This window comes from Ambystoma mexicanum, chromosome 8, assembly GCF_040938575.1.
Source record: "Ambystoma mexicanum isolate Mex_15411 chromosome 8, UKY_AmexF1_1, whole genome shotgun sequence".
Taxonomy (NCBI): Eukaryota; Metazoa; Chordata; class Amphibia; order Caudata; family Ambystomatidae; genus Ambystoma; species Ambystoma mexicanum.
In genome coordinates, this window is record NC_090929.1 from 334,941,638 (window position 1) to 334,967,115 (window position 25,478).

At 44.7% G+C, this 25,478-nt stretch overlaps 1 protein-coding gene across 3 annotated transcripts in view; it reads right to left on the reverse strand.

The window, feature by feature from the left end:
- Window positions 1-25,478, reverse strand: part of FBXW5 (F-box and WD repeat domain containing 5) — a 168,313-nt gene that overhangs the window by 87,016 nt on the left and 55,819 nt on the right. The window lies entirely within an intron of this gene.

Below are 25,478 nucleotides of genomic sequence, written 5' to 3' on the forward strand. Positions count from 1 at the left end.
ATAAAAGCATGTTTTAGTGCATCTTTTGTAGGATGCCAATGAAATGATCGAATGAGAAATGTCAGAGGGAGAAAATAAAACTAAAGTTATTTGAGCAAAAATGACATTTCTGACAACCCACCTTCTTACCAACCTTTTAGCGGCACACTTCACTTTGTGCCGCAGACTCCTCCATCCCTCTGCAACGCCAGTTCAATTCACTTACGTGCATAGGAACTGGCACTGCAGGTTCCTTTTAAAAACGTTATTGTTTAGGGAGCAGGGGAACAACCCAGCAACCAGTGATGTCATTGTAGTGAACAAGGGTGCAGGGCACACCCCCGCAACTCTCGATACCCTTGTTCACTATAATGGCACCGAACTAGAAACTTGTTCGAAATATCCGGCTGTTGAAATAATCTTTCAGACGAAATACTAACAAATATCCCATTCAGTTTTTTCTATGGATACCTCTTTTCTACTTCATTCATCTTCACCTTTCACAATAAACAAACTTAAAGCAGTGCAAAGTTGTTAACATAGAAACACAAATAAATGAACCACAAAATAAAAAATCGTTTCATCTTTTCTATCGTCACACTAGATTGTAGCTGTTTCGGAGGAGTTGGGGAAGTGTGTCCAAGTATGGGATTATAGAAGGTTTTGCAGTTTCCTTGTCGGAACAGCTTGTTGGCACCAATCATGAGGCGTTTAGATCTTTTTTTGCCTGTTGTACTTGTATAGTGTTGTTCCAAGTGTTCTGACTGGTTATCGCTCATTTGGTGACAGTTGGTACAGGAGGCCAGGTTTCGGTCCATTCAGGACCAAAGGGGTGCTAACAGATGGGTTTTAGAGCATTGAGGCATCAGAGGAAGTCTCTGTAAACCTTGAAGCAGGAGGGAGTGCAGGGGAGCATTCCAGAGGGTTCAGCATTCCTTGTTTTTCCACCAAACCGTAGCTCATCTTTAGTGTATACAGAGGTTTTTTTAATCGTTTTATAGTTCATTAAGGAACTTTTCAAAAAATTACAATAGAGTTTACAATCTTAGGTGTCTGGCTGGCATGGAAAGGCGGAAGACCTTACAGCGCTATTCTTGTCTTCTACCTTGGAGTACCTTATGGATTAGATATTGAGGTTTTAGAGTTATTTTACTGATCAGTGCAATTGTAAAATCTTTACGGTAGGGGTGATTAGTAAAATCATCCCATTCAAAATAGGACATACATTTTGCAATGTTATTCATGATATGACAATTGAAAAAATGTATGAACCCGACTATATGAGAAAAAAATCTCTTATGATTGTAAGATGAAGACAAACTACAAAATGAATACCAATAAACAAAAAGAATAAATGAATATAGGTCAAAATCAACAATTTGTCCATGGTTTCTCTTCATTGCTTTGGAAGAACCCGCTATGGCAACCTTTCAGGTATACAGAAACTACCCACCATATTCTGAGGATGAACCGGCCAGTGTAAGTCTGAACCATCCAGAGTTAGATGGTTTTTGCTCAGAGCCCATTGTTATCTGTTTTGCAGTAGTGCAAAAAGGGCTCAGCTGCTTCAAGGACCATGGTAATCTGATGAGACATGGGGAGGAGAGAAAAGATTCCTCTCAGGAGGCAAATGTGATTGAATACCGTTTCGGTGACCAAGTGCACTTTGCACTTCAAGGTTTTATCATTTCTGGGTGGGTTAAGTCTGGGGACCCATCATGGCTGGCCAGCTGAACTGAACGTCTGTGGGGCGGGTCATTAAAACAGAAGAACGTCTGCTGTGGATGCATTGAGAGAGGTGGCCTTTTTGTTCGTCAATCAATTGGTATACTTGGATGAGGCAGGTCTCAATCTGGTTTTCTGTTGAAAGGCTGCTAGAGTTTCATTTGTGGTTTTATTGTACTTCTGGTAGCCAATTGTTTGGGAAATGGATGATATGAGCCATAGAGACATGTAGATGTTGAACAGGCAAAGTGTGAGCTCTGGGGTACGCTACATGCATGGATGACAGGCTGTAAGACAAATGAGCCAAGCTTTGTCTGGTAGGTGTGGTGGTCTAAGAATGAGAATCATTTAAGAGCCACACCTCCCAATGTTTGCAACCTACAAAAGAGAGTGGGTGGTATGTCATGGACAAAAGGAAACTACAGCAGAAGTAGTAGATGTAGCTATGCAATAACCAGTATATTTCTACCGTCATGGTTCCGAAGACCAGCAAAAACACAGATCTGCTGTTCTATTAGAAAGAAGGGTACCCATTCATATTAATGACACACGCCTTTCATCTAAACAGAAAAACCTCCAGAACAGAACTTAGATTTATAATTCACAAACCATAATAATAAAATGAAAGGAATTGGCCACGCCCAACATCAAGCATGTGTCCCCAAATATGTTGTGCGTCTTCAAACTGATTGGGGATTAATTGTGAGGGGTACAAAGTTTAATAGGGTCAAACAGTGTGGCCACATGAATTAATTATCAACATAGTAATATTGAAAAGTGAAGGAAGAGACTTGTTGTCAAAGGCTGCCAGACTTAGATCCAGCGGCTTACTTTGGTGGAGAGTGGAGAGTGGACATCCCAATGCACTACTGCTATCTCGCAGCGGCAAAGATTCAAAGTGTCCGTGATTCTTTGTCTGCAGACTTTACCGCTGTTTGGGGAGGTTCAGATAATACGAAACACATGATTGAGATTGCGCTAGGGACATTACTGGCTTTAGCTTGTGCAACACTGATTTTTTGCTAAGTACTTTAGGATGCAGGACATATTGACCTGAAAGGCTTGGCAATGAAATGTGAGTAGATTGCCATTCGTCATCCTACACTTAATTCAGGAAACTATAATGTGTGTAGCAAAGCGGTTTACTCTTAGAATTGTGTAGTGTGGACATCTTTTTTTTAATTTTATTTATTGTGCATTTGGTTAATAATTAAACCGTTAGCACATACAAAATGTAGGATACATCAACAATTATTCCATAGTTCAATACAATAAAATCTGCACTATTTCACATAAAAATCATTGAAAACAATTATCCACCAATTGAAAGGGAAAGACTACCAAAATCGTGTCTTTAAAACCACTATGGCACAAATACAAGTGGGCAGTACACATACAAATCAGATAGCAAGTGCAATAGTGATCTTAAGGTGCAGTTTCAAAAAGTGGTAGTGTCTCCTTCCAGATGTTAAAAGCAGCAGATGTAATTACCAATGATTCTGCCCAGAGTATGGCGCTCCAAAACAGGTCAGTTTTAAAATGTTCCTCATGGATTTACAAACCACAGCTCTGTCCCAATCCCTAGTTAATGTAAGGTGAACATTGGGTGAATCCAGAGCTTGATCCAATGGTAACCCAATATTACGTAGATGTGATAATGCATAGGTTTGCAAATCCTTCAAGAAAGAGCTCTTGGATCTCCTCAGCGAGATGAGAAGCAATCAATCTCAGGAGAGCGTTAAGATCAGCCTCAAGCGATTGCAATTTTAAGAACAGTTTACAGAATTGAAGGAGCCTTAAAGACCTAATCGATGGCAGGCCTGAGTTAACATCTTAGTGCCTCGACAGGCACTGCGATCGGGACACCAAGCAAATGTCAGAGCAGATTCCCCTCGATCTTTTCCAACCATATGACATATCGAGTAGATAGAGCCTCGAGTCCACAGAGAGCCCTTGGGATAATACTTGTTCTATAAATAGCAAGCAGGCCCTCCGCGTTGTATCCTCCCCTTCCTAACTACTCACCTCTTGATAACAAGACACTTTTTTAGGACTTTGGGCATGAGGAAGTCGCCATAAAAGGACTATATTTCATTGAAAAGCTCAGATATACATAGCGGTCCACCACTTCTAAAGTAGTGTAGGCCAATTTCTAATTAAACAGCAGTTTTTTGGAGGTTCTACCACCAATAACCAAGATTTTAGTCTTTCAGCTATTAATTTTCAAATGGTTAGTCGTGGTGAAAGTAGAGAGCGCATCCATGGAATGCTGGAGTCCTATTGGCATATAATCAATGAGAACATTGTTGTCGGCATAGGCCAGCCATGGTACAGCCTCATCTCCGACACAGGGGTCCGGGGTGTGAGGGAGGGGGTCGGTGGTGAAGTTGCGGACAGATCCAATTACCTCATCCATGTCTGAGACATAGATTAAATAACAGAGGTGTGAGAATGCACCCCTGTTGAGTTGCAACAATAGGTTGTGTGATGGCATCCTCCTGGTTTACTTGGATTACAACTAAGTATCTGTGTACATGGCTTTTATAGAATGAAGTACGTAAGGGTCAATTCCCCATCGTCTGAGTTTGTTCCACAACAACGGGCTTGAGACAGAGTCAAACGCCTTAGAATAGTCAATAAATCAAAGAAAGTCTTCTATTCGGTTGTCGTGGAACCTCTGCCATAATATGGTGAACAGCACAAATATTATGTATGGTACTGTGTGCCCCTCTGAAACCAGTGTCAAACCTCTTCAATATGCCCTTCTCCTCCGCACACTGATTATGTTTTTTTAGGATAAGGGAGGAAAATATTTTGGAGCATGTATCAAGCATGGCCTATAGTTGGAGAGGTCCATCCCATCCCTCTTTTTAAATACGGGGATCAGGATGGACTACCTCCAACTAGTTGGAACAGTGCCACTGGTCATGATACTTGGTACAGCTGCTGTAATACAGTTGCCCAAATATTCTGATTGGCTTTGATGACAACATTTACAATTGAAATCGGGGTTAGGGGGCTGCAAGGCCTTACATTTCTTAACAAATGTCATCCACATCAAAACCAGTTCTCTTTCTCTTCAGCCTGATTGAAGGGTACAGGCACGGATTGCATTAATTTACTATCATAGTAGAGTTCCGTGATAGAGCTAGCCCATGCCATCTCTGGGACGGGGTTAGGTTCTTGAGGGGCACTGCCTGCAAGGAATTTCCTGTAATTATACCAACATGTTTTGTTGTCGTTATCTCTCAAAAATCGAAAAAGAAACTTCCAATTAGCATTACTGATTAAGTATTTTGAGCTACCTTAGCTAGTTCTTGTATCGGGTGGAAAGAGATGGAAGTTGTGCAGCTCTATCCTCGCGCGACAAGTGGCAAGCCCACAAACAGCCTTGCAGTGCAATATATATTTTTATGTTGATTTATCAAATAAAACCAGATTGCCATGCTTATGATTGTCCCGTATTTGCTTCAAGTGGAGACACCCCGCAAGAACGGTCATCATGCCTCGAATATCCCAGTTGTTATCGGTCAGCCAGCTATCCAATTGCTGCTGGTCAGAATAAATTAACAAGTTTAGTTTCTTGACATTGTGATCCAACCTAATGCTGCGGTCCCTGTGAGTTCACTGTGATATCCATACTAATTTGAATTTATTTGTGTGGGTGAGCCAGGGCCTGAGACCAGGAGAGAAGGGCAGGATCACTTAGTATTGTATGATGCATAAAGGGCTACATTGGTTCAATGGTATGGGATCAGTGTATACATAATCAATAGAGATAGCTTTGCCATTCGTCCAAGTATGCCAATGTGGATTACGGCCTTGGTCCTTAATATTTGAGGATCTTCAAAAAGGTTTAAATGTTGCCCCCATCCACTGTCCACCTACACTTACTAGGCTATGTGCAATAAAGTTCACCCATGTAGCTTTTGTCATCATTAATATCTGATTGAGGGGTCGCAAAGGGCAAATTACCTGCAACGATCACCATGTTACCAGGATACAAATCAAACCAGCGGCAGAGGAGCCTCTCAGTAGTTTTCTGAACATTTATGGAAGCAAGACCACCCAGAGGGTCATATAGGTTAATAATTAAATGTCCTGTTAGTGGGAGAGGATGGATCTTCAAGTATGGCAGACAGGACAGGGGGGGAGGGTGTGGGAGAGGAGGAGAGGAAGGCCCAGCAGAAAAAAACCTTCAGATTAAACTGAGCCCTGTCTCCAATGCCCAGTACCCCCATGGAACGACCCCTCTCCTTTTGTACAGCCGGTTAACAAAATACACTGTACCCATCTAAACTCAAATCCAAGTTTCTTGTAATAGAATAATATCACTAGCAGTGAAGAACGAAAAGCCCAAAGGTTGGCTTAAAAAGGATCTACAACCTCTTGTGTTCCAAGAGAGAGAGATTTAACATGCTCTGAAAAACGAGGGCATCAGTTACTATTGGCTCCTAGTGTATCTGGGATCCACCGGTCCACCAGCCATAGAACAGTACGCTTCACCACAGGTTTAATTAAGGAGGCTAAAAGACTGACTCTTTTCGTGGTGTGGTTGTTAGATACCATGAGTCTAATAGGTTGGAGTAGGGGAGGCAATGGATCCTCATTGGGCAAAAAAGCTGACTGTGTGCGCTAGTAACATACTGTCAGTTGATAGCCCACGCTTTCATTTCTACATAACAAGAGCTCAACAAATCCACCACAATTGGCGAGATGACCCAATTAGTTGAGCTATCAATCTCTGGTAGTTCAAAGTGGATAATTTGTCCAATGCGAGAGCTTTCAGCTGAGGTATACTACGACACAAATCCAACAAAAAACTACGGTACATGAATGGACTGCTGTAGGGTTCAGTTATTCCACTTTGGCCCATTTCTCCAAGGGTAATGCCTCCTCCACAGGCAACTGTGACAATACGCCGACTGAGCCATAATCTTGAGAAGTTTGTCGTGCTGGAAGTGGCAAAGAGGAGTCCTTGCTTTGTGAGGAGACAGGTGGAATCCTTGGATTGGGCACACTCAGCCACAGGATGGGTTTGTGTTAAAAAGGTCACCATGTTTTTTTAAAAAGGGTGGGGGCCATGTATGGTTGAAGAGGTGGAACCATCAATGATCCAGAAGTAGCCATAGCATCCGGTCCTGTTTGGAGCCATTTATCCATGGGTCCATGTAGTTGCACATGGTGAACCGTGCCATTATTTAATACTCGTGACCATCCTTTTACTAGGTAGAATATGATCTTTAGTTGTACATTTACAAGCTTCATCTGACCTAGTTTTTGGTAGATTAGACGCTTCTTTGCGCTTTACTTGGTTGACAGTTTTCAGCAAAATGCACCCGCGTCGTCTTCTTTTCCAGGTGACTTGATAAGGTGGTGAAGTTGCGAGGATATCCTCTCCTAAAGGAGAGGATGAGTCAGAGGCCACGGATCCTCCCTTAGGCTCCAGACAGCATTGCTCTTGGGCTATACCAGTGAAGGGTATAGCAGTGTTGCAGATGATAGGGCTATGGGAAAGAGAAGCCCTTTGAATTCTTGACATAATAGGAAAGTCCTCATAGCCCTCTGGGCTTTGAGCTAGAGCCAGAAAACAGTCTAGATCCAATGTTGATTTCCCAAGCACCAACATAGCTCACTAGAATTACATGGACCACTCTGGCTAAAATTCTTTTCAAATCCTATTGCTCCTTATCCATGTTAGAACACAGCAAAAAGAGTGCATCAATAGTCAATGCTACAACATTCAGTGTGGGAGTAGAGAACACATCCTCTTCAAGAGAGGATTCTGATGATTGAGAGGAGATGTCCTCCTCACAGTCGCTATCTGAGGTATCAGGAGATATCAACTTTTCCAAGTCTGGAGTGGCTGACAGATTAGTCCCTGTAATGCTATGATAGCGTTCAGATATGTTAATTGTGGTATCCGACGCGCCTAACAATTTCCTTTGTAGTCCCAAGCAAAGATAAAGTAAGGAGTTATTATCTATAGTGGGCGTGACATTGATGCCCGACCCAATCCCCATTTCTTTGTTGTGTGGAGATAGGGCAATAGGTCCAGAATTGGCCCTTCATTTGGAGGTTTAGCAAACTTCATTGATGCAGGCAAACAGGATATCAATTTTAAAAATGTAAGAAGCTCACACAAGACATCTCTCGCTCCCATCCCCCCTCCACAGCGAGAATGCAAGACTTCAGACACTCACTCAGTCACTGACTAGCATCAGTCAGATTTTAAAATGAAGTTGCAGTACAAGAAGTGGAGCACCAATCTGATGCGGGGAGACTCAGCCAAGCTAATTCCAAACGTGCTGATGCTCGCTGCAACACAAATCGCTCTGTAATTTCAGAGTGCCCTACAAGCAGCCCTCCAGATAAGGTGCGCCTCAGGCCTTTTTACGCACAGAAATCTTGTCACTACGGCCCTTTTAATTGTTCCCTATGTACAGTTTACACAGGCTATTTATAGCAGCACCCCCATAAATCGTGGAGGTCACTGGAGACAGGCTGGTCAGCAGCAGCTTGCAAGCCCACTCTTTACTTTAGCAATTGACAGTTCCTTAAAAGAAGCAACTGGGATGAGTCCTGTTTTTTTTATTTTTAACACTGTTCATAATTCTGACAAGATAATACTTTAAGTAATGTAGAAGGGAATTTGTGTTTTATTCACTTTGTTCACCTGCCTGCATTTTGTAGGTTACAGTGTTATTGAAGAATTTTGAATCATGATCATGCTTTTCACATTGCTTTAGGACACATAGTATTGTGTAAAATGAAAATGGTCTTCAACTAGCGCAGTTGCAGCATCATGGGCATTCCACACGTTTTCTTTTCATCACAGAAGCACATCAATTGCGTTTGATGTCTCCAGGTTTTAGAAGAGCCTCCCATTAAGCAGTTTGGCCTTTGTGAGAAGGAAAAACATTTGGTGTTCTATATGAAGATGTGTTTTATTTAATCTTAAGATTGTATGCGTCTGTGTGCATGCATGAAAGGGCACTGTACATAGTTTGTCTTGGAGAGCAAGAAATAGCTGGGCATGTAGTCTGAACTTTTACTTTAACACCCTTTCTGAGCACCCAGCCACCGAAAGCAGGTATAATGGATGCAGGTGGAAGCAGTGCTGTATATATTTTCAGTGGCACAGATTGTACAGGTAACTGTACAGGACTGCTATATATAATTTATCAGCAGAGCTGCTATACGCATGTCATGGCACAGTGCCAATTATTCACAGCAGGGCTGATTGCATCATGCTCACGTTTATTAGCAGGACTGCTATGTTTTGTGGCAGTACCTGAATTTCTTAAAAGAGCTGCTGTAATGACAAAGCACAAACATGTGTTGCTATTTTCTGTAGCAAACTAAAGTACTGAGCAGGAACAGTGTCTGAGCTCTTCCCACCGGTTTTACTACACAATCCCCGAATCCCATTACTGCGATGTAGTAAACCTGGCATGAAAAACATAAAATGTCCCCCAAAGAATAGATGGGGAGGGGCAGTGCTGCGAGCGGTCTCCCCCCACTTTAAAAATACAGAAAATGTGTTTTACATGCAGAATTGTCAACCTCGCAGTAAATAATGTGGTATTTTCACACAGATCCTTCCCGCCACCTTCCTGAGCTGGTGTGATGCACACTGGGAGACAGTGTGAGAAGATGGCAATGCTGTCATATACTCCAATCCTTCATACTCTGCCTTGTGCTTTTCAAAACTTCTGCTTCTCCCATGTCACATTACTGAGTCCCACTACCAAAAATCTAGCAAATTTCAAAGCCTTATTATGAATCTAATGACTCAATGTAGGATAGTCCAAACGGACGGCGACATTTTGACAAGCCACTTACGTAAGGCAAGTCTCACATGGAACTGCAAGTGCCCTAACACTATGTGCCTTTCCAAGTCAACGGCCTGTTGGGAAAGGTAGCTCAGTTGGTCAATAACCCTGCTGCAGAGATCAACCTGTTAGTTCAAATCCTGTTGATAGGTGAGCTAATGAGTCTGCATCAGAGGTATGTGTTTAAGGTGCAGGTAACATTCAATTGTAAGAGAGATTACTTAGCTTTCAACTTATCAAAAGGACTACTAAATGTTCAGTGATTCAGAACACACACCTCTCATCGGGATCATGCAATTACTGCGACCAGTGAAAATATTTTCGACCCCATATATATATGTAGGGGGATGGGTACAGTATATAATGAATTTAGGGGGTGGCAGGGTGTCTGTCTCATATATATATATATATATATGATACATTACTCACCGTAATCGTATTTCTGATGCTTGTATCTGCTTAGATTCACATGCTGTGCATAGGCCGACATCTAGTGGAAGCTGCGGAGTATTACAGTTTGTTTTTCGAAACTCGAAAATGGGCGTCGACACAGGCGTGCCAGTAATACTATCCCTAGTGTGACGTCCACTGTACCCAAGATCCCTCACGCGTCTAGGATCCTCAGATTGTATTTTTTCTGACATGAGGAAGCATGAGGAGTAGCGCGAGTACAGATAATCCAAGCAGATAGACAGAAAGGTAAGACTACAAGCAATCATGCGCCTTCTCTCGGAGGGGAGGAAGGGTGGGTCGCATGTGAATCTAAGCAGATACAAGCATCAGAAATACGATTACGGTGAGTAATGTATCCCTTCTGAGGCTTGTGGAATCTGCTTAGATCACATGCTGTGCATAGATTAGCGAGCAGTACCAGAAGAAGGAGGTGGGATGTGAGAAGGGTCATGAGCAAACAGGTGTCTTAGAACCGCTTGTCCCACTTGTGTATCTGTCTTGGAATGAGTGTCAATGCAGTAATGCTGAGTAAAAGTGTGAATAGAGCTCCAAGTAGCTGCTTTGCAAATGGTGTCGAGGGGAACATTTGCAATGAAAGCCAGAGTGGCCCCAATGCCTCTAGTAGAATGGGCCCTTGGCGTAACAGGCAGAGTTTTTTCAGAAAGAGAGTAACACAGCTGTATACAGTTGATAATCCACTTCGGGATCGCGCCTTTAGAGACGCGATCCCCCTCTCTGCCTGTAGCTACGGAGACAAACAGTTGATCTGTTTTCCTTAGCGGTCTGGTTTTATTTACATAGTAGAGGACCGCCCTAAGCACATCAAGGGTGTGTAGTTTCACCTCAGCTGAGCTTTGCGGGTTTTGGAAGAAAGCCGGAAGCTCGATGGACTGGTTTACATGGAACTTAGATATAAATTTAGGTGAGAACCTAGGGTGTGTGCGTAAAACCAGTTTGTCCTTGTGGATAGTAAAGAAAGGATCCTGCACTGACAGAGCCTGAATTTCACTGACCCTTCTTATAGAGGTAATGGCTACTAAGAAGGCCGTTTTATAAGTCAGGTGTTTGAGACTACTTTTATGCATGGGTTCGAAAGGGGGGCCCATGAGCTTAGCTAGCACCACATTGAGGTCCCATCCTGGCGGTGGGTTCGAAATAGGAGGGTGAAGTCTCTTTACTCCTTCCATGAAGGCTTTAACTACTGGTACTTTCCACCACGATACTTTGTTATGGGATGTGGTGTAAGCCGAGAGGGCTGCCAGGTGTACTTTCAGAGAGTTAAAAACCAAACCTGCGTCCAGCAGGTGGAGCATGTATGTTACAACGTTGGAAGGAGTGCAATCAACTGGGTTGATTTGTTTATTCTGGCACCAAATAACGAATCTCTTCCACTTGTCAAAGTAACAGTGCCTTGTGTTTGGTTTCCTGGATTCTTTTAGGATGTCCATACACCTCTGTGGTAAATTGAGATGCCCAAACTCTATGACCTCAGGAGCCATGCTGCCAGGTTCATTGAGTTGGGTTCCTGGTGCACTGTTTGACCTTGTTGCTGGGACAGTAGGTTGTACCAGGCTGGGAGTTTGATGGGCTCGCACACCGCCATCCTGCGTAGGTGTGGAAACCATGGTTGTCTCGCCCACATGGGAGCAACTAGGATGAGCGTCATCGATTCCTTGTTCATCTTGTACACCACCTTCCTGATGAGAGGAGTTGGTGGAAAAGCGTACGCAAACATCCCTGACCAGTTCATCCACAGGGCGTTCCCTTGGGAGTCTGGCTGGGGGAACCTGGATGCAAATCCTGGGCATTGTTTGTTTCCGCTTGTGGCGAATAGGTCTATAGTGGGGAAACCCCACTGAGAGAAGAGATCTTCTACGATATCTCTGTGAAGGACCCATTCGTGTTCTTCTGGGAGGGAGTCTCTGCTTAGGGCATCCGCTAGGGAATTGAGCTCCCCTGGAACATGTTGTGATGACAGGAAGATGTTCCGTCTGAGTGCCCATATCCAGATTTTCTGGGCAAGCTTGGACAGATTTGGCGAACGAGTCCCTCCTTGTTTGTTCAGATAGAACATGGCTGTCGTGCTGTCCGTCTGGATCTGCACCGACAAGTTTAGCAGATGGGGCTCGAACGCCTGAAGCGCTCGGAATACTGCCAGAAGCTCTAGCAGGTTGATGTGGTTCTTGGCTACTGAGTGAGACCAGAGACCCTGAGCTGTGTGGTGGAGATGGTGAGCTCCCCACCCAGTCAGGCATGCATCTGTAGTCACCACTGCCTGTACTTCGGGATCGTAAAAGGGTTTTCCCCCTGCGAGATTCTCTCTTGTCCACCAGTGTAAGCTCTGTACGAGTGTTGGCGAAACGACCACTAGATCGTCCCACTGACCACTTGCCTGAGACCACTGTTTCGCCAACCATTCCTGCATGGGACGCATGCGCAGACGCGCGTGGGGGACCAGGTAAATGCATGACGCCATCATGCCCAGTAACCGCATTGCTTTGCGTACCGTTATTTGTTGACCTGACTGATAATGTGGAATTTGCAGTAGTATATTCCGAATTCTCTCTTCCGAAGGGAAGGTCAACCCTTTCTGAGTATCTAGGATTGCTCCTAGGAACTGTTTTGAGGTGCTTGGCACCAGACTTGACTTCTTCTCGTTGATAGAGAAGCCTAATTCGTGGAGGAGGTCGATAGTCCTCTGAATGTTTGACCTGCAAATTCCTGGGGTTTCCCCCGTTATGAGCCAGTCGTCCAGATAAGGGTATACAGGGATTGCCTCCCTGCGTAGGTGTGCAGCTGCCACCGCCAGTACCTTGGTGAATACCCTTGGTGCTGAAGCTATCCCGAAGGGCAGTACCTTGAATTGGTAGTGGCGACTGTCCACCTTGAAGCGCAAGTATTTTCTGTGCGCTGGGAGCATGGAAATATGAAAATAGGCATCTTTCATATCCAAGGTTGCCATGTAATCCCCCTTTTTTAGGAGGGGGATTACCTCTTGTAGCGTGGTCATACGGAATTTTTGGGGCTTGACATACTTGTTGGCAGGCCGTAAGTCCAATACTGGGCGCATTGTCAAATCTTTCTTTGGCACAAGGAAGTAAGTTGAATAGATACCCTTGTTTACCTGGTGTCCTGGGACGAGTTCTATCGCGTCCTTTTCTAGCAGAATGGCGATCTCCTCGAGAAGGATCTTCTGATGTTCTAAGGAGTGTATTCTTTGTCGTGGAGGGTGGTTCCGGGGACGCTGCAGTAATTCTATACAATATCCTGCGGACACTGTTGACAGCACCCATCTGTCTGAGGTGATCCCTTCCCAAGCCTGGGTGAAGTTGGAAATGCGTCCCCCTACTGGGGTTGCGTGAGAAGGGACCCTGAACTGAGCGTCACTGCTTTGGCGGAGGCGTGCCACCTCCCTTGTTGGGGCTGCCTCTGCCTCTTCCACGACCTCTCTTGTTACCTTTACTGTAACTTTGGGTAGACTGCTGGTTGTTGTTCCATTGTGTACCCTGTCCTTGGGCATAGTTGCCTCTATGTGAATTTTGGCCGCGTGGGCGACGAAAATTATTGTTCCCCCTCTGGTTCGGGGGTTTGTTGGTAAGCTGGCCAAGGGATTTGAGAGTCTCGTACTCGTCCTTGGCATTTTTAAGTGCGTCTTCGACCGCTTTCCCAAACAATAGATCTGGTTCCACCGGCTTGTCTATTAATGACGCCTGTGTTTCTGTCTTGAACCCCGACTGCCGTAACCACGCATGTCTCTTGATAACAGTACCTTCTGCTATCAATCTTCCTGCGTTGTCTGCAGCGTCGAAAGTTGCTTTTAAAATGCAACCAGACACGGCTCTCCCTTCTGCCGAGATCCGAGCCAACTGGCCCTTTAACGGTTCAGGAGCAGAGGCTATGAGTGCCGCGACCTCTTCCCATTGATGGCAGTTGTAACTTGCCAACAGGGTGGTGGAGTTAGCAATCCTTCCTTGGTAGGCGGACGTTGAGGCTACCTTCCTGCCAAACCCGTACAGTCTTTTGCTCTCCTTGTCGGGAGGAGCTTCCGACGACGATAAGGGTGTCCCAGCCCTCTTCCGAGTGTTGGTAACCACTAGGAAGTCTGGTTTAAGATGACCTCTTATATAAAGAGGGTCAGACTGGGCTGCCCGAAAAAGTTTTTCGACTCTGGGGTTGACGGCTCTGGTGAGGTTAGGATTCACCAGGGATGGATCGATTCTACGTTGGATGGATTTAAGGATAGGGATGGTCCGAGCGACCGGCCTCCTCTCTCCCACCAACTCTTCTGCGAAGTCCCTTTCCTCCTGTACACCGTGGGTGTCGATGTGAAAATGTTCTGCTGCGCGAGCAAGAACTTCATTAAGGAGGGGCTGGTTATCAACTGGCGAGTCGGTAACTGGGGCTTCGCTCTCTACCGGGGAATCTACTCTGTAAATTTCCTCATCTTCTACCTCCTCCAGGTCCTCATCCTCCGCATAGTATTCAGACCCGGTTCGTTCCTCCATAATTGAGAACTCCTGGTCCCCTTCAGGGAAAGGTTGTCCTTGGTATCTGGGGTGTGGAGTAGAGTATGGAGTAGAGTAAGGCTGCACCTCGAAGGGGTCAGGTCTTTCGACCCGGGCCTTTTTACTTAGGGGGATAGGATCAGAGGAGCCTGAGGGTGTGGCCCCTTGAGGGTCATACGAAAGGAAATGTTCTGGGTTTTTGTCATAAAAATCCGCTAAGGAAGACATTCTTGACATGACCCTGTCTATGTCCTCACTGGACCATTCTTTGGAACAGGGTATGGCTTTAGTAGGCAACTTAGAGGACTTATCAAGGGTACCCTTGCTGGATGTTGCTGTCCCAGTAGATTTAATGTTTATCTGTCTGCTTGGGGTGGAAGGATGGTCTTACAGGAGTGGAAGGCTGAGCTTTCCGCTGTTTCCCTCCCTCCCCGTGCGTGGAAAAATGTTTTCCCTGCCCCTTAGAGGCCCCAGAGACTTTCGACGCCTGGCGCCGAGGGTCGGGAGAGGTATTCTGTTTGGAGCGTGGGGCCTCGCTGGTGTTAACTGCGCTCTCGGTCTCTTGGAGCGCGGCCTGGGGGTGGAAGTCGTCTTCGTCTTCCGACGATGGAACTTCCGTTAATAAAGGGAGCGAGGCACTCTTGGCAAGAGTGGATGATTGCCTTGCGTCATGAGGCGATCTCGATCGAGAGCGCCCAGAGGACACCGAGTCGGACCGTTCTATCCGTGCCTCTTTCCGAGAAGTCGACATCGTCGAGGTTCGGTTGGACTTAGTGTGCTTAGTGTGTGTAGGTGTAGCGCTTGCGTCGCCGGGGGTCTTCCCCATAGCCGCCCTGCCGGACAACCTTCCGAGGTCGGGGACCTGCGCTCGGCAGTCTTTCGACGCCGTAATGCCCTCGCTGTCCGAAAGTACGGCGTCGCTGCCATCGCTGAAGGCGCCCTCCGCTGCCATGGCTGCCTGCCTGGCGTGGTGGGCCCAACGCTTTGTCGAACGGTCCTTAAGTGTTTTAGGTTTAAACCTACTACACGCTCTGCAGTTCGCTTCGGGGTGGTCCCTCGGCAAGCAGAGATTGCACGTGGCGTGCCTGTCGACCCAAGGGTATTTGCGATTGCACTTGGGGCAGAATTGGAAAGGGGTACCCTCCATACGCACCTTGAGGCAGCGGGCTGATAAGTGTAGGAAATATATATGTACCTATATACCAAGAGTGAAGAGTATGTACCACCCCCCACTCTCCCTACTTGCAGGGCCGAGGCCAGCGGCCTACTAGGCCCGGGCCGAGGCCAGCGGCCTTCCGAGGCCCAGATCCGTCGTGCAGCAGCCGACGGTCGATGTCTTCTCCAGCCGTCGTCGAGATCGATGGTCGACGTTGGGGTGGGGAAGGATGTCAATAAATAATTTAAAATTGCAATATAATAGCAAAAGTATGGCTAAGGCCAGGGGACTCCGCAAGATGCTTCCGACCAGTATGGCGGAAAAAAACAATCTGAGGATCCTAGACGCGTGAGGGATCTTGGGTACAGTGGACGTCACACTAGGGATAGTATTACTGGCACGCCTGTGTCGACGCCCATTTTCGAGTTTCGAAAAACAAACTGTAATACTCCGCAGCTTCCACTAGATGTCGGCCTATGCACAGCATGTGATCTAAGCAGATTCCACAAGCCTCAGAAATATATATATAGTGAAAGGGGTGTTGATTTTCTAAAAAACATTCTGCATTTCGGCTGGTCGTAATGACATACATCCCCTCTCATCAGGCCTGCTATACTTGTTAAGGCTCAGAACACACATCTCAACTGGGCTCTTATACTTGTAATGGCATACAGTGCTGGTAAAGCATCTGCATTCAAGCAAGTACTGCATCTGGTGAGACAACTAATAACTCCAAATCTATAATTCCCAGCCTAATGGCCAAAAGAAGGTTTGCACACATCTAAAAAAGGAGCACCGAATGGTAAAGCTGCACTGGATTTGCAAATGGAAAAGGCAGGTTCAGCATTTTAAATATTTATTAGTGCTATGTCAAAAGACAAAAAGGAGAGAAAGAGGTACTCTGAACCTAAGCAATACAGGAGAACAAAGTGAGGGGTGGCGGGAGAGGCAGAAAGAACAAAGAACGTATTAGACAATCCAAAAAAGGAATTTGAGCAACAGGAAGAGAGCGACCAATGAACTACATAAGAGGGCAACAAAGAAAGTGAGCAGGGAAACAGAGGTTAATAGGACACACACAACAGGAGTGAGGGATAGAAGCCGAGCAAGAGAGACATATAGTGACAGTAAAATAAGAAAACACAGATAAACAGCAGACGGGGAGATCTGCAAATAGAAAATCCAGATTAGAGAAAGGCAGGCCAATAACATAAGAGGCAGTGCAAGAAAGATAATCAAAAGGAGTAGCAACCACAACAGAGAAAAAGAAAAAAACAGATATAGCCAGAGTAATGACATGAGAGAGCAAGAGGAGTTATAGCAACCGATACAGAGCAATGTAGGAGGGAAACAGCAATAATAGAATGCAGCGATGGGAGAAGAAGAGTGACAGAGCAACAGAACTCTAAACATGGTATAGCAACAGTGTGAGGCAAAACACCAGAAATTGAGAGACCAGGGAAGGAGAGATGGAGCAGAAACACAGAGTGGCTGTCAAGCAGGTATTGCCAGGCAGCAACAGTAGCCCCGAGAGGCAGAGAAGTGATGCTGGTAGAGTGAGGGACTCGATATATGATGCAACTACCTGGCATATGTAGTAGTTAACAGAGTTTTGGTATCCAAGTAGAATGAAGATGAAGCTGGGTAGTATGCATCAACAAGTTCTTTGTCACTAATGTTTTCGAACAGTTTTATGCACAAATTGGATAGTTTTCAGATACTTTTTTATTCTCTTGCGAAGGAAGAAATTCATTTTTACTTTTGAAATTGGATTGACTCTCCAGTTCTAAAAAAATGGGAGTAAAATACTCGCACCAAAATCCTATCTGAAGCACTGCCTGCAAGATTGCAGACACTCAACTCCTCACTCACCGATGAGAGTGGAAATCAAGTAATGCAGTCTCCAAACTTCGCCAGGACATCCAAAGTGTACCAATTGCAACAAGCGAAGAACACACCCCAGTAAAATTACATTGCATCTCGAAAAGATAACTGGGAATGGCACAATACGTAAGAATGCCACACCTTCATTATATACTCTATCATTGGAGAAAGGGATTCTGCTACATTGCAGCCAAGTTACGTAGCTGATAACCCTCCAAGGTACTCCTTCTCTGGTACTGGTTTGCTATAGAAATGTCTGAATTTGCAAAAAAGATAAAACTTTACAAAATAATGAAATCTTAATATTTGATATGGAGGATACTTTGCAGCAGCAGGTGTCTGATAACTACCCACTTATTAACTCTTGTATGCATAATCAGACATATGGGTCTAAGGAACACACATGTAAACACTCCATGTTATTTAATTTACCTGATCAAATATCTTGGTGTAATGAAAATAAGTCACCTACTCCCGACATGCCTTCAACTAGAGGCTCTTCATGTGGTCTTACAATCCCAGCTCATGCGGTAAAATGGCTCAGTGGGTTAAACGCTCATTGCTGTGATCTGTGTTTGATATGCAGGTTCAAATACCAGCAAGGCCATTCATCCTTCCAAGATCAATAAATGAGTACCAATTTCGATTGGGTAATAATAGTAATGTATGCAAATATGTCCTACGTAAAGTGGTTTAGATTAAAGCACTGTATACAAAACTAATTATTATAGGACGATCGGGCTGAAGAGGCCAAGGTTCATACAGTGCATCTAGAAGATCTGCAATATATACATCGATACCAAAGCTAAAATGCCTATTGTGAACTGAAGGTCTAGGCAAACAGCAGGGATAACAAAAAAAGAATTCTCCTGCGGGTTTGCAATGCAATCAGTTTATACAAGCAATAACCGCTTTGGAGGACACCAAACTTTCTCATGTGCTTACACACTGAAGTTAGAAACACGGACGCTTTAATTAGTGGCAATTATTATGGGTTTGATTTATCAACTAGGAAGAATTAGGATACTCCCTGCAGAGGAGCCAAATTGCAATACTTTACGCTTAAAAAGCATTAAGGATAGTGAACATACTGAGTGATTAAGGGCCCATAAAAATAATGCAAACAAATCTAGTAAAAGCGGAAGAAAAATGGCTCAAAGAAGGGAAAACAAACTGAAAAAGGAAACAATTGTAAGTGAACTAGCAAACATATTTGTTACCAAGGAGGAGGCCCTACACGAACTGAGCGGGTTGGAGTCATCTCAGAATAAGAAAAGGGAATTATCTCTGCATGCTCAAACTTCTGATATTAGGCATTGCATGATGATCAAAGATTTGTCTACAGTCAAACAATGTTGTTCAGATAAACATGTGTTCAGATAAAGGGTGTCCTTAAGAAAGCGGATAAGCAAAACGAGGAACAAATGTGTATGTTCTACAGAAATATATTAGCCGATCCCAAGGAAACCATGAATTTAGACTGTCACAGAATGCATCTGTGGAGGTAGAGCTCAGCCCTAAACTTGGAGACAGTAGATTTAAATGTTGTAAATGACCTTCCATCTGCTCTCCCCTACTCCCTCTTCGGAAGCCAGAAACCTCAGAGTCATCTTCAATTCCTCGCTCTCCTTCCTCCCTCACACTCAGGACATTGCCAAGAAGTCCCACTTTCAGCTCTTCCTTCCCAAAGGAATTCTACCTTTTCTCACCTTCCCACCGAGGCTCAATGTTACCTGGGCCCTGGTTCTCTCCAGGCTATTGCAATAGCCTACTCCTGAATCTACCTTCTTCCAACCTGCAACCCCTCCAGCTAATCCAGAATAGGGCAGTGAGACTTATCCTTGGCCTCAAGCCCAGGGACCGCATCTCTCCTGCCCTACAAAGTCTTCATTGGCTCCTGGTTGCTTCCCGGATTAAATACAAATCCCTCGGTATCGCCCACAAGCCTGTCTGGGGCCGGGGACCACTATCGGAAACTTTCTCACTAAATATTCCACCTCCAGACCACTGCGCTCCTCTGGCACCAACTGTGTGTGTGAAGCTTTCAATAAACAAAGGGCGAGTGGTCCATCGCTTTCCTAAGCTAGCTACCTGCTCTGGAACAGCCTCCCCCTCCTGCTTTGTCTTGAGCAGGACTTTTAGATCCTCAAGACCTTCATCTTCACCTCTTCCTTCCATCCCTCTCTCCTCTGCTAAGCTCAGAGTTGCTTGATTGGGGTTCATGGCCCTTATGCATCCTCGGGCTCTGATCTCCCACATCGAATCACCCCAGCGTTTGTCTATCCTCAACACTTGCCTCGGCTCATCCTCCATCCACGGAGGATTGCACTTACCTTCCATTGCACTTCACCGGTTGCTCACCCATGAGCACCCCAGCCCCCATCCCATCCCTCTCCTTTCTTCACTTGCACGTCTGAACACTCACAAGGCACAGTAGGTTCGTTTTCCCATCCCCACTGTACTTCTATTTATTTTTATGTATTGCAATTTGTTTCTCATAACTTGTCCCCTCCTCCCTGTTGCCCTGTGGGTGCTTTAAAACAGTATTTACATCCTGTATAAGCGCCTAATAAGTGAACAATAAATAAATAAGGGAGTTTGTGAAATGGTAGACAGGCACTCTCTGGCTTGGGGTACAAGCTGCATCAATGGGGATTAGATTAAGATCTGTTAAAGCGATTGCTTTCGGTGCATAGCAATATGACAGATCAGACTGAATTCAGCTGGCCTTTTTTCAAATTGCATCCCAAAACACTCTGAGGGTTAGGCCTGCTTGCCTCCTGATTGTTTAATCTCTAAATGGCGGGTATGCCCAAAATAGCAGAAAACAGTGAATTTCCCAATGAAAGTGGGACAATCCAAGATTGTTTGGCGACCTTATGCTGATGATTTGGTCTTGTTTGATTAAGCGTACATAGGTCTGCAGCCAAGTTTAAGGGAGGAAGGGTCTTTTTGCTCCCCCCTTGTACATTCTGCATGACCGGAATCTATTGCTCATCCCATCGCGCTGAGACGCCCCCCTTGTCTTTCCTCTGACAGCGGAAGGAAGCCATTCGATGACACGTAGAGACTCAATTTTGAGCCACCACTTTTTACTAGGCCGCTCAATGAAAGCCTTCTCTCCCATCGTCCAGTACCGCACACAGTCAGCACTGACACCCCCACCACCTCCTCCCAAGTCTGCGCCGCACCAGCCCTTTTCTCATGGAAGCCCAGGCGCAAACAGAAACAGCATTCTTTCTCTTCCTCTGAGCTCATTGCCCTGTGTGTGACCAGGGCGAATCTTGACTTGTGTACTCATCCGTCTCCACAAACCTGCTCCTTCGACCCCCACCTTTAGAAATGACTGCATGCACAACCTTTTCCCCTCTGCTCTTCTTTCATGTAACTGTTTGAAAGACCCTTCCCTACAGACCACCCTGAATTGCCTCCCATATACCTAATCGTGGGTGATCATATATTCTCCTTTAGACTAACACCCATAAATCTGTTTGTTTGAACCATGAGGCACCAGGAGAATGAATCACAAATCAAAACCCCCCCAGATAAGACACCTGGGAAAAAGGGCCACTGCACCCCTGCCACCATGAAGGCCTGGGTTAGAATGTGTGTATGTTTGCCCACGATTTATAGGTGACCCCCTCATTCTGGTACAACTTTTATGCCCAGCATATTTGCATGCCAATGATTATTGTGTAGTTTACATTAGTTAGAACAGTTACATCTTATGGACCCAGCCTGACCTTCACCCTGCGAAGATGAGCCCAGCTGACCCATGTGCCCACAGACCGTCACAGCAAGCAATCGGAGTCTGGCACTGTTTATTGTTACATACTGGGCCATAGCGGCCCACCAATGAATGTTATTTTTCACTGTATGTAATGACCTCAGTCATGATGAGTTTTTGCTTTAGAATGTACTGTTCATGTATTGTTGGCAGAGCGCTCTCAGAGTAGCAGAGTCCCCTGCGTGCATCTTTTACCTGACAAACTTTGTTCAACTTGCAATCTATCTCCTGGTCTCATTCCCTACTGGGGTGTGTCCATTTATTCCGAGTTTGGGATCTACGTTTGGGGAAGGACCACCTTCACAGGCTTACATGCCCTCTGGTCACATTAGTTTCTAAATCATTTGGTTACCTACCTAGGTTTTGCAACATCTTATTTGAAGTCAGAGGAGAAAGCTAAACAGGATTCATAAAACACTCTCTTTCAAAGCTAATTTAAACAACTTGGACAACCAGTTTGATGGTAACTGGATAGACTATTAGAAGGATCTGTAAACCAAACAACCCAACATTTTCCAACCATTTCATACATAACAGATGCAAGTCAAACCTTGATGAATGGGCTGTAGTGTAGTATTTGGAGATCACTCCTACGCCCTTTCATCAAGTTTGTCTATCAAAGCCATTAACAATGAGGATTAACTTCCTTACATATGCTATGTTGAAAGAAACTCCAGTGTTTCTGAAAATCAGGTGTGCAGGGAAAAATACTGGGGTATATTATCGTGGAGGCAGTTTTAACTGGGCAAATTATAGCACTGTTCTTTTTTAGGAAAGGCTGAAGCTTTTCTTACTAAAATAGATTCTAAACAGACTAAATTAGACATGAAAGAAAAAAGAAAAAGAACTCCTGGCAGATGGCACGGTACTTATATGCTCACTTTGGAAAGCAGTCTTGTATGTTTGAAAGCTTTCCAAAATATTGCACTCCTCTGGAATAGATCTTGCGATTTCCTACCAGGAATGCATGAAGAAATCAAACGGGGCACAAAGGGATCCGCATTCAACAGTGATGTTAATGTTTATTGTCAGTTGCTATCAAAACTCAGAGGCACTTATGCATAGAATGTGCAGCAACTACCCCTTCAGATACTTGGATTTCAAATTATTTGTACAGGACTTTGTGCAATTATTTGAACATAACGTCATTTTCTGAAGAATTTTAGGTGTGACTGGAGGAAAAGAACGCCGATTTCACTGATTTTAACATGTGTTCTTTTTTCTTATAAGGAATTGCATGACGATTTAGAGAGAATTTTAAGAATGGGGAAAGGATTCATCTTGTTTAAGAATTCCCAATTTTATTTTTCCGCTAAGGCACTGAAAGGTTTGATAGAAACCATATCACAAAGAAATAAACAAGAAATAAAAAATAATGAAAAATGGAGGCAATAGCATGGTAGCAACTTTGTCAAAATTGGCCAAACTAAATGAAAATCGGGCACATCAATGAAACGTTTGCGCAACATTACTGACATTTAACTATTGTTCAATTTACATTATGGCCCCGTAATCCTCATACATAATACAATGGGCAATACCCAGTGACAGGATTGATCATATTTTTCCAGTATTTAAAAAGTATTTGTTAAAAGGGACTTTATGATAAAGTTGGCATAATTAAAGCTAGCGAAATTCAGTGAAAAACCATTTTTAGAAAGGCACGCTAGGGCTCGAGCGCACAATTCGCAACCATATCTTGTGCCCCCACTATGCACTGCTCAGACCGAAAGACATGACCCAACCAAACATATCAGATGTACCTGTTCACAATTCAAGAATAACATTGAACAATTACACATTTACACAATAAATTTGGTCCACACAATGGCTGGGGCTTATGAAGTTATCTTCCTGTTTTGCGGCTACAAAGAGATACCTTGATCTGTAGGTGATGCATGGAGAACATAACAAATGGAGAAGAAGCGTTGAATAAACCGCACACCCCCGAAACCTACTCACCAATCCCACCCTACTATCCACAAACACCCCACAAATCCAACACTGGATGTCTCCCATTCAGCAACAGTTTCTCATGGTCCTAAGCACATCCACAGCCGAGCACAATGCTTGCCTTCTCCCCTATCCACCCCACTTTCCGTTTCAGAACCACATCACCTGGAGACTGATGCGTCAGAAAAAGGACGCAGACTCTTTAAGGACAGCTTGAAAGTCTGTGCGTCTAAAACCTATTCTTGCCCTCACAACTAAAGCTAAACAATGTGTAGGGATGTTAGTAATCTAATAAATGGTGAGCAAAACAAAGTTCTTAGCTTCTTCCAGCTCTTCTATTCCCTTTCAACTCCCCTTCCCCAAGATCACGCAACCAGGAACCCTAGGCTCTTCCGCCCACTCAGTACGTGCAGCTTCCGACTCTCTTGACTTCTCCTGGTCAGCCTCTTGGCTTTGCAATAAAAGGGTTGCACAATTTATACTATTCTTTGGCCTTGTCACAATGTCTCCATTTATATAATTCACTTTGTGGTGGTCTTATCAATTTCTCACTTCTCTGTCACTCACATTCACACTTGCGCTCTTTTCGGCAGGTTATTTTCAAATGGGCACCTTCCCATTTGACTTTTATCAGTGAACAGCTTTGGCCACAAATGTTTTATTCAGTCCAGCATTCTATATTGTAATGCATTCAGTTCATTATTCAATATTGTGCTCAGTCCTTCGACTTTTGTAAGGGATGCTCAACAATACTCCAGCAATCTTTCTTTACTAAGGTATCATCAGTCTTTCGGTTTTGGCAATGGGTTTTCTCTAGTTTTCCCTCTTGTTCACTTGGAACTTTTTAATTGGCACGGGATACAAAGAAGCACTCTTATTGTTCATGAAACTCTCACACGCGACTTGTCTTTCATTCGCCGGAAGATTTAACAATTGTACAATGGACTGTTACTACTTTGTTTCTGGTCGCGTACAGGCTTTTCGGTGATAGGTTCAACACAGTTTTTACTTTTACGTTGCTACTGTTGCATTAGAGATAAGCGTTTGCATGTACATCGATGTGGTGTTTCTTAGATTACTGAAACTCACTGGTTTTATTTAAGTGTTCCGCTGACAGAGCGAACCTGGAATACGACTTCCACTGCTTCTGGCTTCACAGCGAGGAGTCTGTCTGCCCCTCAAGCACTCTGAAGTCTTATTTTACTTCGGGATTAACCAGCATTCTTCGGAGTCTCTAGGGGAATGGTCCAGCACGACACAGCTTTTCCTCTGCACAACAGCTGCAGCCTGGAGCACAAGCTTTCTAGCCGAACACAGGACAGGACCCAAACGGCACGGGGTCCTCGGTTCCGGTGTACTCTGCCCCCAAAGGTTCACTTGGTCTGCCACTGCCCTCGTTGCTACCACACCTCTTCGGCTTCCAATTGCTCACACCTGCCACTGCAATACATGACAGGTTCTCCTTCTCTTCTATCCAGTCCGTTCCCTCGACTCTCACACCTGCCTCCCAGTTGCTGCTTTGTTGCTTCTTTGGTCTCTTTTTGTTCTTTGGTCTCCTTTTGTACACCTGCAACCAAACAGGTTTCAGGTGTAAGCTCCCAATTGAACTTGCCGGACCATGGGACATGCCTGACTTTCATAGTACTGTGCAGGAATCTTCCTCGTCCCAGTACAAGAGTGGTGAATGGAGCTATTGTTCATTACTCCTAGTTGCTTCTTCTTCACCCCAGTACTGTCATAGATAAAGTGTGGGAAAGCGAGGCGAGATGCTGTACAATAGCCTATAAAGGCTGGGGGAGGATTAGGTTGGTCTTCAATAGGGAAAGGGGGATATCATGTCTCGCCTGTGGGACCCCACTTCCAATCCCCAAGGACCCTCCACCCAGGTGATCCTACCCAGGTGATCCTACCTGGCTTCTCTGCCCCCAGGGTCAGGATCCAAGGGTGATGGCCTTTCCCTGGCCACCTGAGGAGAGGATCCCAGAGGAATAGGAGCGAGGATACCCTCAGGTTTCTCACAGCATCCAGCTCCCTTGCCCAGCTTAATTCACACCTTCTTGGTTCCAGTAGCTACCCCAAAGCTGTATTGCCACACTTCCAGCTTTGGATAACCTGGTCCCAGTTGTAGCATAGGACATTGGACCTTTAATAACTAACAACCAACCTCAGAATTCAGGTGGATAGATTTCAATAGGGCTGGT